General features: G+C 36.1%; 1 protein-coding gene across 8 annotated transcripts in view; it reads right to left on the minus strand.

Moving 5' to 3' along the window:
- Positions 1-19,743, minus strand: part of gbf1 (golgi brefeldin A resistant guanine nucleotide exchange factor 1) — a 97,632-nt gene that overhangs the window by 64,000 nt on the left and 13,889 nt on the right. The gene's annotated exons all lie outside the window — the stretch shown is intronic.

Here is a 19,743-nt window from a genome sequence, read left to right on the forward strand (position 1 = left end):
AATGTGTTGGTAACGTGGTAGAGCAGAACTTTAAATTCTATTTTTATTAACAGAAAATAATTCTGCTTAAAATGTTTTTTTATTATGTTAATAACACAGTATTTGGCTGGCAATTTAAGTAGTAATACATTTTATTTATAAGCATTTTCCCAAAAGACTTAAAGCCTTGTCTAATATAAAAACACTAAACATCAAAAATCTTGTTAGAATAGAAGATAGACCAAAGAAAAAAAAGAGTAAAACAAAACTGAATATTAAAAGCAGTAATAAAAAGTGAGTTTTAAAAATGTCACCATCAGCCACCTACAGGAATCCGACAACAAGACCCCCAATCTTAGGACTGCACAAAAGAAACTATCCCTCATTGTCCCGAGACATATCACAGGGAGAATGAGATCTGAATTAGCAGACCTCACATTAAGTGCTGGAGTATGCTATGATAGATAAAAGATAAATAAGCTACCTACTTGCTTTATATGAAAACAGGAGAACTATAAAATCCACTCTTATTTTCACAAGATTCCAATTCGATTTACACAGCACAGGCGTTTTGTGCTTTTATTCAAAGTGACTTACATTATTTGTATAAATACAAATTTATACTGCTGGGTATTCTACTGAAGGAATCTGAGTCAAGTCCTATACTCAAGGGTACAACAGCAGTGCCCCACCTGGGATCTGAACCCACCAACCTCTAGTAACATTTACTCAAATGCGGAGCAGTGTATTAAAGTACAATGGAAAAGAAAAGACTATTCTTGAAGTTGAAAGAAATCATTTCATATAGCTTTATAAAAACTATAAGAAAAAAATGTATATTATTCAAAAATAAGAAAATGTGAATACAAATAAGACGGCTAAATCTTCACAACGGCATATGTTCCCCGTTTCGGCATCTTCAGTAAAATTTCTGACACGTAAGGGTTAAGCCACAGATGGCGGTCAGCTCGCCAGGATAAATCGGCACACATGCTCAGGCTCTGACTAAATTTCACACTAGTTCTGATGAGTACCACTATCCACAACTGCACGGAAAGAATGAAGGGAAAAAAAAATATCTCCCGCTTATTTGTTTCACCTGCTGCGTTCCTTCAGACTGCTAATGGCGTTCCCTTGGGCCTGTGCGAATCCTCTACCATGCACTACAGACTTATAGAAAAGGCCAAGCTACTGTATTAGAGATACAACAGGAAGAAAATAACAGCAGATAAAAATCAATCACAGACATTTCCTGATGTCTTTGCTCATTGGAAATGAAAATGATTTTTTCCCAATCATACATATTGTTCGGTATCTGTGTATAAATAATTTGCACAGAAGTATGATCTAAGCCTGCAGCTTCAGACGTCTCGCAAATGAGCTAAAATCATGTTTCTGTGTTAAAAATATCTTGCTAAAAGTCAATTAAATAGCCTATCAACAATTATGCCAAAATACACTTGCCACTTAAAATACACTCTGCACCTACATTTTCAATTGTGTAATAAATACATTCTACATATCAGACACTCTTACCGAGAATGTAATATTTTCATTTTGCAATTAAAAGATTTTTCAGTAAAACAGGAAGTAAATTGCTGAAAATGCCATTTACTACAAAACACTTTGTTGCCTTAAACAGAGATTTAAAATGACAAAATATAACATTCCACTGAATAAGTATGATTTTTTTCAAGTTTCCATCAGTTATAACTGGTTACCTTCTTTACCGTATGATCTGTTTAATGTTGTTTTAAGATTTTATGCAAAGATCCACATCTTAATTACACTTCAGATGAGGATTTTGTGGATTGGTAACATAGTAAAACACATCAATTTAAAAATTTAAAATTGCTTAAGACAATTGCTGTTGCAGTAAATCAGCTGTAAATAATATTTTAATAGTCTAGGTTACTTTCTTAAGGCAAATTACTCAAAAGACTGAAAAGGTTATGTTGAATATCTTCTTAGGCAAAAAGGTTCATGGAAATGCATCTGTTGTACTTTAATACTCTCATTTTCCCTTCGGTAAATCTATTGAGAGCACATTCTCAGCCTTTCTGTAACATCACATTTGTTCACTTAAGTATTATTTAGAAAATACATCTGAGCAGAACTTCAAGTGCTGTGAGAAGTGGTACTCACTCAAGTTGAAAACGGATGTAGCAACACCAAAAAGAACAAATAACTAAAACAGTGGCTTAATGTTCTCTGAATCTATTAATTCCTCAATAAACTCCATGTTCCACCCATTCTCATACTAGGCGCAGCATTCTAAGGGTGAATCGCTCAATTTCACTTCTACCGGCTGCATTCAGTGTATCATCATTCAGTCAGCTGGGGCACTACAACAAAGTGTTTGGAGACGATTAGATGTGATGAAATAGTTTGCATGAAAGTACATGTATTGTTTTTCTCCTTCTCCCCCACACAAAGCTACTATTCAAGCCATTGTTTTCAGACACCTCACTTCTCAGATTCACACAAATGTAGATGACTTCGTATAGCAAGTGTTAGACAACGAGGTTTACAGTTCAGTAAGTGAAAAACGGTCATCTGAAGCCTTTTTTTCAATTAAGTAAATTCATTTTACCACTGGCAATGGTCAGAGGTCTTTTTTATGTATGCTTTATATGGTTTGAGTATTCTAGCACAGGATACTGTATGTGTATTAGAACACTGAGAGGATGTAATACAAAGTGGAACTACACCTTGCTCTAGTGTTCATTAAATATTTGTATTGTTGAAAATAATCTAATCGCAATGAAATGGACAATCCCTCATACTTTTAACAAATGCTCAACCTGGTCAATGAATTGCTATAGATGTTCAGAGGCAAGCAAACCAAATAATGGAGGAATCGTGAAAAATATACCATAAAACAAATTACGGCATGATCCTTTAAAGCAAACGGAAGCCCCAAAGCTGTAATTTAAATGTACAACTCAGCTTGCCATTCATCAGTATTAATAGACTGATACCACTGTATTTATATTTGATGCCTACTTATACCCTTGCTGCATTCATAGCAAATCCTCCATGTGTATTTAATAAATCACCCCAGTTAGGTGGGCAGGATTAGTTTCAAGTCACCTAATGACTATATTATGAGCTGTAGCATTAAGGGGATTAATATTAATCTTGGCTGTTTCAGTTAACTGGGATGGAACGGACACAAGCATCGGCGACGGCCGAGTGAGAAATCCTAAACAGGAGCAAAACACATTAATGAGGGTTTTCACATTCCGCCCACAAGACCTCATTTACAGATACAAGAAGCTTTCCCTGAGCTGCAGAGGAGCTTCATGAATAAACACGCTGCTCATATTTGGATTTCTGAAAAACGATGTGAAAAGACACCTGCATTCGGCAATATTTGCCCTGGCTGAAACGGAAGAAGCCTACGTCTGGAGTGGAATCCGAGCGCACTGTGCCACACGCAGGTTGTTTTTAATGGAACGACTAACAAGTCTTACTTTGCAGATTCTCCCATGTTAGCATTTCATATTCAGATTCAAAGGTTCAGGGTCAAAATCAAAACAACACAAATAAAGCCTTTTTATTCTTTACCTAGCAGCCACATACAGACTTGTTATGAGATGAAAAGTTCAAAGTAAGACCAATGTCATCACCCCCAGCCATTAGCAGTATTTCTTTTTGTCTCTTGAAAGCACAAAATAAAATTTAAAATACAGCATTACAGTCACGAGGCTGAAATGAAGCTGATCACCTAACAGTTACAGTGATCAAATAAGTAACAGGACATATAGCAAAGCTCCGGGAGAGCCTGAAAGCTGTGACCTCTCTCCATAGCAACAACAATGACTTTAGACAACAGCGACAACTCCAGTTCATGCCCTTCCGGCCACAAAACCCTGCTGGACAATATTTCTGTCTCATGATGCCGCATGGTTCCGTGGTGGTGAAACATTAAAGCCTATCAGGTTTAGACCCCAGACGCTACACTGCTCATCTGCAAGTGACTTCAAAAGCATCACACAGCTTAGTAAACCAAGGCGACAACTATCACAAATTACTCCCCCGTGGTCCACAAGGCAACCACTTATGGTAACCAACATGAAGCGATAGTTTGCACTGTTCTAACAGGGAAAATGTACTCATTTGCCATTTCTATATTTTCTGCATGACAGTATCTTTTTTTACCTTGTCCATGCAAAGAGATGTTTCTTTTTTCCCAGCAATTTTGCACAATGCCTTGAAATGACCCTTTCTATATACTTGATTTCTTAAATATATTTGAATGTTAGAAAGTATTGTAGGTTAAAGTATACATCCTCTTTCGTTAAGAATTACAAGTGATAAGCAATTTCTGCAATTACAATAGAAAATTAAACTATCTAGAACAAAGTTTGGGTAAGAGTCGAAAAACTATTTGCGCATATTCAGTAAGGTCCAGATTTAACATTTTAGTGCACTTCCCAAGAGCTTGATGTTTGTCATAAACTGTCTCTCAGCACATAATTTAACTAAACCAGAAACCAAAGAAATACAAATGTAATTTACAAAGCAGTGTTTGAGTTAGGTTAGGGATGTCTGCCAGAAGTATAGTCGTTTTAAACCACACTGTGTTAAGTGGCTCCATGATACTGAAGAGTAATATTAGACAGCTGAGTAAATGGGATTTGATCCAGGGAGTGCATTATCTTTATGAATTAATGTCAAAAATCAGAAAAGATAAAGGCTGTATGAGAAATGTTTGTAAACACTCCAGCCTACTTTCACATGAGAATGTTGAAAGTCGAAACGGTGCTGTACAGTAAACCATGACTTGAGTTGGTTGGCTGCTTCTGTTCTTTGTAACAAAATTCACCCCTATTCAATAAAGTAAATTTGCTGTAATTTACACATTGTATGTAAAAATTACGACTGTAAGGCAAAGGTGCAAAAGACTTAGATATGCATCAAGACTGGGTGATGTCTGAGCTGTTAAAAAACACTCCTTTTCTAATGCTCCCACACTTCATTTGTAGTAGCAAACTTTGTGACCACAGAAAGCCAAGATGGAGATGAGAGGTCATTAATATAACAACATCTATCCAGATTGTTTACTGAAATAATCTTCTGAGAAATAGACATTTATGCTGTCAAAGCACTAAAATCCTAAAAGATGAAAACTCACATTACAGTCAAACAGGCTGTGATGTGGGACAAGAACATCTTAGAAACCAAAAAAAAAACAAACACATTTAAAAAATAAAACTAATTTGTAAATAAAACAAAAGAATAGTACAACGCTAGCAAAGATTGAGATGTCATCTTCCACATGGTGACGGGGGGTGGGGGATTATTATGTACTCAAATTTATATGTAGTGATGAAGACTCTTATTTTGATAAATTAATAGCAAATGAAATTGGACGGTACATTTCACATTTAACAGTATCTGATGGCCCCACAGAAGAAGATAAGCTACATCTTTGACAGCACATCATTTTGTATGAATAGTAACGTGCCCACAAGGATTCTACAGTGAAAGTTACAGTTTGTGCAACTGCTCCCTCACCCCCACCCTGACCACTCCCCCTGAGAAATCAGAGTCTGTTACGGAGGCAGTTTCTTGCAGTATGTCTGCTGTACCCCATAGTCTAGGCTATTACCATTCATTTTGTTGACTAATGTTTTATGTAGCTGGAGCAATTTGGGTACAGTGTCTGGTTTCAAGGGTACAGCAGCAGTGTCCGCATCTGGAACTTGAACTTAACCACGGTTCTACACTGCCGCTCTGTAAAAGACATTTTAATGCAAGCAAGAATAGGGAAAAAAAATATGTCTGCACACAAAACATTTTCTAGTACTGTTGTGAAATTGTACAAACACACCATTTTAAAGTAAAATATTAAAAATGCCAGTAAAACAGTAAAACAATAGCCCTATTCAATACAGATACACATTTGACATTGCGGTAGGCAGGTGTGCTGTACAATAGATCTAAAACTATAATTATTTCAGAACTTATAAATATTTAAAAACTTAATAATAAAGGAAAACATTAATCCAAAATTCAGACATGCAACAATGATAAATCGAAAAATAAATTAATAAAATGAAAAATATGGATTTATGTTTATGTATTTATGTATATGGATCTGATTATAAAGAACCATCCATCTTCACACACCTACTGTTAAAAGTAGAATTTTACGTGAACCACATTTCAGTTTTAATGTAAAGAAAAACAATATACTATCAAAAAATGAAGGCATGAATACTGCTTCATTTGGTTTCATTTTCTGTATTAACTATATTAAATGAATTCTTTCATACAGTTTTATTTTCTTAAATTTATTTTAACATAAATCAGAACTTGTAAAAAAGTTATTGTAGGTAACAATGTCCCCAGCCCTGTTCTGCACACGCTAGGATGAGCCTATGTGATCCCAGTGCATCACTGCCATGGAATGCTGAACTCCACATTTTTCCCATTCAGCAAGGAAAAACTGCCTTTCAGATTCAATCAGCTAGAAATGTTGCTTTGTTTTTATTTTTGACTGAACTTCCTGGAACCTATTATGGAGCTGTCAGGGATGTATATTTAGCTGTGGCAACACAGGGCTCTCTGCCCCCTTGCGCCACTGGTCATGTCACCTCTGATAAACAGAAAAACAATCGGTAGGCCATTGTCACCTCAAAACAAAACAACCATATTTAATGGAAAGAACTACAGTCACACGAAAATAATCAATGATTAAACATCACCATTAAGAGGTCTTTCTCTTGATCCTTTTTGTCAAGTACTACGATGGAAACACATGAAACAGAAGTTGAATTGTAATCAGAATCTTAGATAAAGAAAACTGACAGAATTTTTAATAAATGCAAATGTGGAATTTCAGATTCAATATTACCTTTCTGTGGACTTCAGAGAAGCACATCTTTTAGATATGCTAAAACTGAAATTTCACAGGAAGATTGATACCTTCACTTAGAATCAGGGTATACTGTTGTTCTATTTGCCAAGAGCAACTGATGGCTACCTGTTGAGGAACACAAATTACAAAAACAGTGCCAAATTAGTTTGTTAATATTCTGCATTGTCCTGCAGTGTGCAGAAACATCAACACAGCTTTTTATATCTATATATTGGTATAGCATCTCAATACAAATCCATTTAAATGTAGTCTCTTAAAAATGGGTACACAGAGCAGAAGCAACAAAAAAAGCATATTTCAGCATCAACATTACAACATTACTGTAACCATGAAACAAATGAACAACAAGAAATAGGAATCTCAAAGGTCAAAGACTAGCTTTGTCCAAAGACAATACTTTACATACTGTATAATTACAAGCCACAAAGAGAGCTCACCACAAACGATTAGGTATCACAATAACTCTTCTAATCAAGTACAAAATGCCTACTTGGTTCAACATATAATTAATTTAGAATCTGGCCCTAAAAATCTGCTCCTAAACTTTGAACTGCAAAATTATTTTGCACGGACAATCCATAATATGCGACAATATAAAAAAGGTTTTGAGATCTGTGCTGTTGAGTAAAGAAGAATCTTCGCCTTGAGCCCTGGATTAAGTTGCCCTATACTTGACACAAGAGTACACAGAGTTCAAAAGTTCAGCTTGCCAAGTTCACAATGACCCTTAGTCTAAAATATGCACCCCATAATATGCGAGGCCATGTACTAAGTGTTGCGAGGTCATAAATACAGGGTCAAGATTTCAGCAGTTATAACAGTTAACTCCCCTCGGTTAAGCAGAGAAGTTAAAATAAGTTAAAAACTTCAGGCTTACACACCTCCCCTCCACTGAAGACTGTCGTGAGCAGGCTCTGAAGATCTAATTTCGCATCAAGATGTTGCAGTGCATCTATAAAAGGCTTGTCTCAAAAATAAAAGTGAATAAACTTTTCAAGTGTTTAAGGGATTTTTCTTTTGAAACCCATGGTTCACATCCGTCTTCATAACACAGATTTACAAAGTCATGTGTTATGTAGTTATGTGCATAAAAGATCCCGTTACAAACAAGGAAAAAGCATCAACCCATTGGACATATACAGCACACATGTAAGAGCAGACAGCAAGAAAAATGGGAAAATGTGCCAGAGTGTATTGGAGATGCTTGGAGGTTGAACTCTTAGAAATCTGAAACTGATAAAACTGTATATCATTAATCAAAAGCTTAAAACAAACTAGTCACGATGGGGGGAAAGGTGAAGGTTATTGTCAAAGGTATTATTAGAATTATGAGTAAAGTACTATATAATACATTACTTTATAGAGAATTCCTAACACATGACCATCCTATAGCATCCATATTTAAAAATATAACCTGCACTCAATAAATGCATTAACAATGACATAGGTGTCATTCCTCAGCTATACTTATCTTTTCAGATCTTCTCAGCATTTCAATAACTTAATATTTTATTAAAATAAAAAGGAAAGTGAAATGATGAAAGTCATGAACGTATAGAACACAACACTAAAAAGCGCACGAGAATAGACCCACACTGTCGTTATTGTCCGTATACAAAACCCCTGAAAAATGCATGGAAAGCTTTTCTCCGCCGGTTAAAGCTTTGAGAGTGTAAATGCCTGTGGATCAGTTTGTGCCTCCATAGTGCTGTGTCTTTTGGTAGCAGCGGTGTTCCTGTAATAAAAAGCTGGCTGCATGATGTTGGGTCTATTTTGCTTTCAGTGCCATCAACACCTCCTTGCTGTCCCAGTCGTTAGCATGTCTCCAGTCAGTCAGCTGTATGAACGCTGGGGTCTCTTGTCTCGCTCTCCTGTCAGCATGCTGGCTTTGGTCAAAATTTGTTTTGCTGTTGACCAGACTCTATTTAAAAAGAACATGTCAACAGGTTTAAATGCTCTTACACATGTCACCTCTTATATTCAATATTTATGTGGGGGAACTCTTGCGGTCGTTTAATCATCCACCAAGAAACTTCTGACCCATGACACCCCTGTATCTGTTTCTTTTATAACCAGCTGCTTCCATAAATAACCTTTCTTTTTTTAAAGTCAAGGCATCTGCTTGAAAGCTATTGGGTTTGCTAATATTATACTCCACACTTAAGCTTGGAAGGCATACACAGGAGTTGTGTTTATCTAAAGTTTTGAGCAACTTTACTGAGGTGTTATAGTGTCTTAGCTCACCTTGGCAAATATACAAATGGAGCTGTAATGGGAAAAAAATGCCATTCAACGAACTGAGGATTAGTCTTCAAGAGACAGGACAAGTACATCCAAGCCTCTATCTGCCTAAAGCATTAAATAGGGAAGTTGTGCAGCACACAATTAACACTAAACATCAAAGCAAACACAGTAAGTTAATGACATCTAAATAACACACCCTAACTCAAGGGCACTCTGCACACTGCATTGGACAATTCTTAGAATGAATTGCTGTATACTTTTATCAATCTCCTTTTTCACTTTTTCAGAAACACACAGGTCAATTGTTGAAAATGGAATGATCAATGAGTGTGCATTCTAAGAAAAACATTGTACTGTACATGTATTTGTCCAGTGCTACTTGACCTAACTACTGTATGGCCTTTAACACCAAAAGGTAGTAAAAATGTAGATCCATACCTGTAATAAACATCAACTTGAATCACTGTATAACATCATCATTATCATTGCCTACTGTTTTCAGAATGTCAAATTACTGTACTTTTTTATTCAGATTGACAGACTGAAAGATGCATTTCAAAAAACAGGACTGAGCCTGACAAGGCCAGGTTCTGTCAGGATGATGTCAACCCTGATCAGCTCAGTCTTGGGCTCAAGATTTCGTACACAAAACTCAAAACCCAGGAAATCAGCTTCCAAATTTACAAGCATACATTTTTTATAAGTAGACTTAAGACCATAATGATAATTTTAGCATGCTTTCTTAAATTACACCAGAAGGATATGCTAACTTTTTACACAATTATTTTATACACAGCTTAATTATCATAACATGTGTTCATCACAAAAATTATTGCTCTTTTAGTTCAGTTTTTATATAATGGAGTAAATTCAACACTGAACAATAACTTAGAGGAAAATAAGAAACAATAATACCCCTAACATCTTGACATTTCGGAAACCAACATTTTTTTTGTACAATTCAAACTAGAAAATAACACAAAACCTACTAATGCATTTGCTATGTATGTATAATAATTTGATTTTTAGTGTACAGTATGAAAAAATAACCTCTCTCCAAACTGAATTATTTGCCACCGACATTTTCTGTTATGCACCAATATAAAATCTTTTAGTGGATCCAAAACATTCAAGCAATATGCTCTCTTTCTTGACCACAAGAAAAGTATTTCCTTTTAATAGTTTAACAAAACCGATAAACACTTTAGTGCAGTTATGGAAACGAAACACTTTTTCTTTTAGCAAATTTAGTATAAATCATACCACACAATTTTGAAAACAGCTTATGTAGCATAATATGAAATCCATAATCATCTGCGATATTCCTAATGGAAAAATGTGTAAAATTGCTGCTCAGTTTTTGGTTTGTTTTTAATAATTAAGACCAGTACTGTAGCTGCACTAGAAAAAAATGCATGGTATTATTATCATTACCAACTGGATAATTAATGCAGTATCATAAACGTTATTAACTCTTTCACTTCTATATTCCGACTATATTTATCCGTATTTGCTTAACCAAATAATTTAAAAAAAGAAAAGTCCTTAGAGTTAACAGAAAACAAGAGCACTGAAAAATACACAAAATGCCACACTAATTGGAATGGTGGTCAGAAGACCCTGATGGCGTATGAAATAATGGGCAGCTATGTCTTTGTAGGTGTAAGAGGTTTATTAGCCGAGTCAGTCAAGGCTTTCAGGGAATTGCTGTGGGATACTCAGGCTTAAGATTCGAATGGCATACAGCAGACAGTGCTTTCTGCAATACCAATGCTAGTGTGATCATTACATTATTTTCACTCAAACTCAAGGTCTGATTTCAATGGAACTGTTACTAAAACCTATTCAGGCTTTCAGAAACTGCAATGTTGACCTAACTGGTAATAAGCAAAGAATCATTACAGTTCAGAGGTATGAATTGTATATTTCATTTAAATTGGTCCATTTTTAGCAAACGGAATCCATTTTTCTTTAGTGAGTGAAGCACATTCTTTGCAAAAGAATATTGTGTTCCTAACTGCAAATTTACTGTAACCTGTATTTCGATCTTCAACATGTGGAATTACATATTGTGTTTTTACTATGACAATGACTGATCACATTTAACCCTAGCACTCGGCAGTATGCTAGGTACTGGTGAGCTAGGTGAGATTCCTTTCCCCAAGCGGAATGTGATCTGTTTTACAGGACTGCGATGTATCTGGAAAATGATCATTTACATGCATTTGACTCACTTAAAACAAAGCAGTTGGCTTTGCAGAGCCGAAATTAGAGCATGAAAACTGCATCCATGCAAAGACTCCCTTTTCATATCTGAAATAATTTTAGCTTTGTGTCAGGTAAACTTAGCAACATATTCCATATACACACTTAAAACAAATGCCTGGCTCTTATGAAACTGTCAATACCTACTCTTTTCATCAATCTTGAAAATGTGATCCCTCCATCAAAGTGTCACCACATACCTGCCACAATTTGTTTCTAGAACAGACAACTAGCAATAAAAACTGCTCAATGATAAGGTGTTGAGGTTCCTGAAACCCTGGCAATCGCTTTTGCTTTATTAATGTTCTCAAGTCACAGCATGTAATAATTAGGCCTGCATAGATCTAAAAGCCTACACTGCAATGGGCAAATTGTTGTAGACATACTGGTATAAATATCCAAATATAGAAGTGCCTTCCCTACTATATAACATTAAGAAAACAGTCAACTAAATGTTATAAAGTAACTATATCTATATCATTTCTGGAAAGTAAAGATAAGATTAGTTTATTGGCCATATACAATTTCTAGTATCAGAAATTTGTCTTTTCGCATACCGCAGCTTGCTCTCCATGAGACACGCAGACAGGGAGAGAAGCTTGGGGTCAGAGCGCAGGGTCAGCCATTTATACGGCGCCGCTGGAGCAGTTGGGATTAAGGGCCTTGCTCAGGGGCCCAACGGAGTAGGATTCCTCTGCCGGCCGCGGGATATGAATCGGCAACCTTCCAGCCACAGGCTCAGATCCTTAGCCACAGAGCCACCAAAAATGGTTGTAAAATAATACATTATTATTGTGAAATTTAATAAACAGTTATACTAATAATAAATCGTATTCCACAGAGTTATTAGCATGGGAGCATTTATTTAGAAGACTACACAACAGTAATTTAAAGTTTGTTTTTAACAGAGTGTTAGTGGATTATCATAAAGGCAAAGTTGATGGGTAAGAATAAATGCAATGAGAAAGTGCAGTCTGGGTAATTTAATGTCTCTAGAATATTCAAAATATCGAAATGCAATTTAGAAAACAATATGTCTGTCCCACTGTTACCTGTGTTTCAATACAAGAAAGTCAGAATATAAACATCACACAGAGAGAACTGTTCCATTTTAATGGTATGTAACCAGAAAGACTTTGTAATAAATATGCTGGAGGGGTAAATCTAAACCTGAAAGTGCTATAATTTCTCTCAGGAATACCTCTATGCCAGTAATTCAGTAGTTCAGGTATTACTGTTTTTCTTCTGAAATGAGGTCATACATTCTTCCAAATTATTATTTTAGTTCTTTTAAATTCATTATAAATGGGCTTAGTGCTAAAAATAAAAGAGTTTACTAATTCACTAATTGATGCCACTAATCAACAAGTTTCCACTTAACAGATATTCTTCTGAACATTTTCCTAAAATTGAGAAGCCAGTTTTGTCAGTCCTTTTAAAGATCCTGTTGGAGATCAGGAGTTAAGACAAGTTAACGTATGGCTCTATTTCAATTCTTTTTGATCTACTTAATATTATAAACTGTCAACACTGTTGACATTTGTGAAAAGCAACAACCATAAGGCATGTGATTCCTATGGGTTATCATCAGAGATAAAAAAGTAAACTGAATGGAAAACTGTCATACAGAAAGTTAAACAGAAAAAAGACTAGTGGGGTGTCCTAAAATGAACATGGCCAGAGAATGCGCTTATAACTTAAGTTGTTTGATTTCCAAGTAAAATGGGAAAGAGGGCACTTCAACCTGTGGCACATGCTTTTGTTCATTCAAATTGTGGTTGGATCCTTTCAAGTAGTTATTTATGTTGCCAAGTTTTAGGCAATAAAAAATATAAAATAAAGATATTAAAATGTCAGATTTAGTTTCAGAAAGCAATTAATGATTTATGTTTAGCTTCACCAAGATGATGCTGAAAAGCCACATATTGTATTGAGAGAATGAACATCATTTTGTAGCCAATCACCAAATTCTAAAGATGAATTTGTGTATTTAGTCGATATTAATTCAGAAAGAAAAAGCAATTAGCAAGTAATATTTGTTCATTAAACACTGCAGAGAGGGAGGGTAAAATCACAGTTCACAACAAAAGCTCCGTTTTAAATCTGTGTGTAAATTTGCTTGTCTCAGCCCCCCCCCTGCACTTTAATCTCTGGGATTTTACAAATATCCCAAACCGTAAGATTGAACTTATTTCACTTTTTTTAAGAATAGTTCAGGCGGGAGCTTATGCTATTTATTAATGTAAAGTGGAGTGTGTACAGATGCCTGAGCACAATGTCACAATGGATAATGTAGTTTGTTAATAGTGGTGTGTAATATGTACTATATACTGAGCATAAAAAAATCACTATGCAGGTATGTTTTCAAAAAAATAATGTCTACTTGGGATATGGATTAAATGATTTAGGCATCATTTTGATTAACTGATTATTCATGACTGACTGTAATACAGTGCAGTGGCTTACTGTTCCATAAGAACTAAACTACCTCATCAGTTTGAGAGTTTACTAGGCACATTTAGTTAAATGTCAATGTTTTCAATGTCAATGTGAAAACCAAGAAAGAATTAAACATGGCATGGACAAATCTAGCCAGCTAATCATAAAAACACCAGATTCATGCCATTGGTACTTTGGACTCTGTCAAAGCATGATACGCTCCCCATGTGGGATGATCACAGCTAGGAATTTTTATCCTGGCAAGATGTTACAGCCAAACAGTACATCAATGATAGGCCATGATTTGTGATGGTCTGGGCAGAAGTGTCTAGTCACTACACTACACGTAGTGATTGATGGCAACCTGACTGCATGGTGCTACACCGATGAAGTCCTGGGATCTCACTTACTGCCCTTCCAGTGGACTCAACTTAATGTGACAACATTCCAGCAGTACAGTACATGTCACGATGCTGTTTGTTATACTGTGGATGTCCTTGTCGCCACACTTGAGCTCCACTGAACATTTGTGGGACATGATGGGATGACTTATGGCACCTAGGACTCCGAGACCGGTGAACTAGCACATCCATGTCCAGGTTCCAGAATCCCACAGGACAGAATGTGTAATCTGTTACAAAGCATGAAAGATAGATGTGTAGTTTGTAACCACGTGTTACTTGACTGGGAATTTTCACAGCAGAAACCATTAAAAAAACATTTTAAGCACTTGGAATTTCAATTTGATACAACAACTTTACATTTAAATTGTTGCTAAAGAGGAAGCTACCACTTTCTCTCTATCTTTCGCAGGTTCATTTTGTGAATATTCTTTTCACCTTAAATCAGCATGGTCCTATGGGGCACGGGGCCCCAAGTTCAATACCTGGGGTGCTAATTGTGCGGAGTTTGCATGTTCTGCTTGGGTTCGGGTGAGTTTCCTCCTACAGTACAAGGGTTTCCATTAAATTGACCCCTGTGTCTGTGTGCACTGCGATAGATTGATGTCCTATCCAGAGTGTTTCCCGCCTTGCACCCAATGCTTCCCGGGACAGGCTGCAGGCACTGTGACCCTGATTTGGATAAGTGGTTATTGAAAGTGATGTGTTGATGTCCCTTAGAAACTGTATCTCTTTTAAAATTTCTGGAACAAACCTCTCAAAAGAATATCATTTCTATAAAGGTGTTCCATCAGGAAAGAAAAGTAGCTTCTCTAGTAACTGTGTATTACAGCATAGACAGCATGACCTCAGGTAAAGAACACACAAATATCTGAAATATAAGAAGTTGTGAGGAAGTGATAAGATTAAAAGTACTGTTTTTATTATTAACATGTAAATACTGATTTTTATCATAGAAAAAAAAACTGTGACTCCGGTACAGTATAGCTTGCAAGAGAATGAGACGTCCCTATACCTTCGAGTCATCTGCAAAGAAAATCACCATGTAACACATAACAAGCTCCATAGCGCCTCACAGGAGGGAAAGAATTGATGACATGTCTCTCACTGATGTCACTGCAAGCCAACAGACACCTAGCAAGTCACAGTTATCTGCCAGAAAATAAAGCCCTGGCTGACCAGCTTTACCCCAGCTGCACACTGTTAATTGTGCACTACACCTAAAGGAGTCCTGGTCAGTCTCAGCTATTAACATGACTCAGGCCTACAGAGTGCAGCTTGTGCTTGAACTCAAGAAAACCTGGTATATATTTTATCTCCTTAGAAATAAACGCAAATGTTACAATCAAGTTCTCCAAATTCCACAATAAGTAAATTTAAACTAATTATTTTTTTTCCTGTAGTTTGTGATTTAAAACTGTTTTCTGGTTTAGATCTTTATGAAATGTCTATGTTCAAACACTATCGATAGTTATAGGCCTTTTGTAAAACTTTGTTCAGACGCAAGAACACTTTTGTGAAGAGTCACCCAATTACCTTTGTGTCTTTCAACACAAATTCTAGTGTGAACAGCAACAATTTTAAACAAGCACTTGGTTTGTTTAGATTACCACAAAGTGATACCGTTAATGTCACCATGCATGAAAGTTGAAAACTGCCACAAGTGGTTTGTTTTTAATGACTAATTTGTCTATAAAAGACATGAAAACATTTGAATGGGTTAACTATACAGGTAGTTCATGTATTAAACCCATTCCACTTAGGCTTTTTTAGAACACATCCTTGTTGAGCAGTTTTTACTCAGATGGACAGAAAGGCTTAAGAGAAGACCCTGGGTCAGATATTTTTCCCTTTGTTTAACCTTGCTGAAATTCTAATATATGTACTTCTCACAGACCCTCTGGTTTATTTTGTGAACATCTTGCCCTGTGTGCCTGTCACCACCTCTGAAACCGAGCCATGATTGACTGTGTTCTGCTGGGATTCTCCATCCACTCAGCACATTGTTGAGAGGCTCTGAAACAGGACAACAGTTGCATCCCTCTTCACACTAGGCATAAGCCCAAGCTGTCATTCCCCGGTTAAAGAACTATTAAATGGTCAGATTTACAGCTACTAACCAGAGCACAGTCGCAGCTCGGCAGAGGGACTTCATTAATCACTGTTTTGACAGATATTTTTACTATTTTATAGTGAATCCCCATTCCTTGTAACTGTAAAACTGTTTGAATGTTTTCTTCATAAAATGAGCATTCAATATGTACTGCAAACGCCAACTGAACAAAAAGGTCAATTAACAGCTCAAAACAGGTTTCTATTGAACAAGAAGAAAAGAGAATGATGAATGGAGTGGCAGAGTGCGAGCCTGCTTGTTTAACCTCTGACCAAATTAGCACATGTTTTTATCTTCTACAATTAAGCAAAGGCTCACAGTCCAAGTACAAGATTCAAACTGACATTTTCCTTTTCTCATCTTAAAAAACTGGCCCATGATAAATAAATCTCTTATGTCTACAATTGAAATGACAAAATCAAATTTTTAGACATTCCGAAAGAGGTGATCTTATGATTCGTGATCAAATTGGATAACATCTTTAATGTACATTGAAGAAGAAAAGATGGCCGCGCTTATAAAGTCAGACTAGGTCATGCTGTAATGGAAACGGTGGTGCAATGATCCTGGGGCAGCAGTTGTAAATTCCTAACAAGATCAATCACTTGCTACAGAACAGGCCTAGCTTAATGTGTCTCTCTGACCTTCATCAAAAAAGATTCCATTACACATAAAGTAGCACTTTCTGTGGGACAGAGTGCTTTTTAGTTCACAATACACTAGATTCAAGTTTAAAACTAAAATGTACATGCCATCCAGTGGGGTTTTTATCTACAATGCAATATAACACAGCAACTTAATTTATTTCAAAGGCTTATGAATGTTTTAAATTTAAACAATTTACTAATTCATTCTTAATGTCACTCTAGGTAACTAGGTGTTCTGTGTTTTTTATGACATGTGGGGTATAACTATTTCCTAATGGGAAGTTCTTTGCCTGCCTTACCAAATGATTTGAAGGGGAGAATGTACATTTCCAGAATCTAGCAATGTGTAGAACAGTGCGGTGGCATGTTGATTAGCACTGCTGCCTCAAAGACTTTAGCCCCTCGATTTAGGTTCGATTACAGACTGGGGCACCTTTCAAATGAAACTTGCATGTTTGAAAGGTTCTTCTCTGGGTGCTCCATTTTCTTCCTACCTTGCACAGACAGGCTCAATTGTCTCTGTGAACAACACTGTGTGTGCCCCGTGTCAGCAGGCTGAGGTTCCGGCTACAGAAAGAAGCAGCTGCAGATAACGGATGGCTGAATAACACATTTATCTCCCCATATACTAATAGAAGGAGCATTTCTGTATTAGGCCATTTCAAAAATCAGCATCAGTCTCATCAAGAAGATCAAAATAAAGCACAGTAATTCACCCTAGCTATTTTTGTAATTGTTATCACACTACCAACACCATGAGGCTTAAAGTTGGTATTAGATGTATAGTGAATTATTTCAGAAGGATAACTGTCCTGCATTTCAACTGTTCTGCAAATCAAACAGGACATTTCTAGATATTAAACAGCCGCAGAACATACAGAATGTAAACATTAAATAGTGACCCACACGAAGTTATTGGATAGAGGTGCTGTCTGATCTCAGCCGTGTTGAGACATTAGATTTGACCTTGAACTGTGTGAGCTCAGCATGTTTAATCACAGACAGTTTGTGCCTGCATTATCTTTGCTCATCTTATGGTAAGCATAGAATTGGTTAAAGTGAATATCAATGATTATTCAATATATATATAATTATATTCTTTCTTTCCACCTTTTAATCAGGTTCAAAGAAGGACATTTCTATCATTAAAATCGTCCACAGATCACCTGTTACCAATGACAATATTTCCACTAAATTGGGCAGTGCGGTGGCTTTGCGGCTTAGGATCTGCACCATTGGCTGGAAGGTTGCTGGTTCATATACTGCGGCTGGCAGAGGAATCCTACTCCGTTGGGCCCCTGAAAAAGGCCCTTAACCCCAACTGCTCCAGGGGTGCCATATAAATGTCTGACCCTGCGCTCTGACCCCAAGCTTCTCTCCTTGTCTGTGTGTCTCATGGAGAGCAAGTTGGGGTATGTGAAAACAAAATCCTAATACAAGAAATTGTATACGGCCAATTAAGTGATCTGATCTGATCTTAAATTCCTTGTTCCAGCAGAAAGCTATTGGATTTCTCAAGAATGATTTAATAACCTACCAGTCAAGGTTTGAACAAAATATCCCAATTTAACCCTAAAATCACTTAACTTCCCCCGATTTAGACAGTATAAAAAGACAGAGCCCACAGAATCCTAGAAGTATATTACAAGCAATCTTGACGTTCCAAACTCTTTATTCAAGTGTGTCTACTTATGGAATATTTGAGGGCCATACATTGGCATCACTAAGAAGGACTGGTTTGAGATTAAAGCCTTCGTCTATAACAATGAGGCTGCTCAGTTACAAAGCCTATTCAATATCAGAAGCAAAACACTTTAAATCAGCATACTACATATCAGCCTGTAACATAGCCAACCTACTCTGTCCGCAGAAGGAATATTAGCTTTAGTAAATTACTTTCTCAAAATGGATGTTAGCTATGTGCCATATTTTTTCATGTGTTCTGAAACAGGATCTCAGCCTTAAATAAATTCTAACTTTGAATATTTTATATAACTTTTTGTGACAATTCCCTGTATCTGACATTTATTCACTTTATACAGAATATGGAATTTACTATTATTTTACTTTTAAAATATACAAATATCTATTCATTAATATAATTATTAAAACATGGAAGAGCAAAACATGTAATTAGCAGAGTTAATCAATTTCTCAGTTAAACCACAGACTTAATTCATCTGATTTTGACCAAATGAATGTAAATATTTTTCAGAATATACACACCTTTACAATTATACAGAGCATGTGGTCAACCATTCTATGTGCTGTATGATTCACAACTCTTTTTGAACAGGTAAAATAAAAATGCAATTGGCAAAAGACAGTTTGGGAGATTATGTAATTCCATTAAATTTTCAAATGATGAACCAGTCTCACGTTTTAATGAATCACTTTGCCAATTAATGCTATTTCTTAGCTTACACGAGATTTATAAGCAATTGTTTTGATTGTAATACATTCACAAAATGAATTAAATGAACAACCCAAATTAAGTGTTAAATCGCAGAATTCCTATTCATAGCAAAAAGTGAATTCCAAAAAAACCTTACAATATTGTGATCTTATATTATGTATATGTGTAAATATATATACACACATTCACACATTTAATATGTCTGGTGTTTCCTGTCAATTAGAAGTGTGCTTGTGAATTTAGTTAGTGTTAAAAAGCTTTGAGCAGAACTGTCACTCATAGCCTGCTCGGGCTTTGAATCTTGTGGGTGTCTGAGAATCACTAAACCTGTATTTGTATGAATAAAAATG

Source organism: Lepisosteus oculatus, chromosome 4 (genome assembly GCF_040954835.1).
Source record: "Lepisosteus oculatus isolate fLepOcu1 chromosome 4, fLepOcu1.hap2, whole genome shotgun sequence".
Taxonomy (NCBI): domain Eukaryota; kingdom Metazoa; phylum Chordata; class Actinopteri; order Semionotiformes; family Lepisosteidae; genus Lepisosteus; species Lepisosteus oculatus.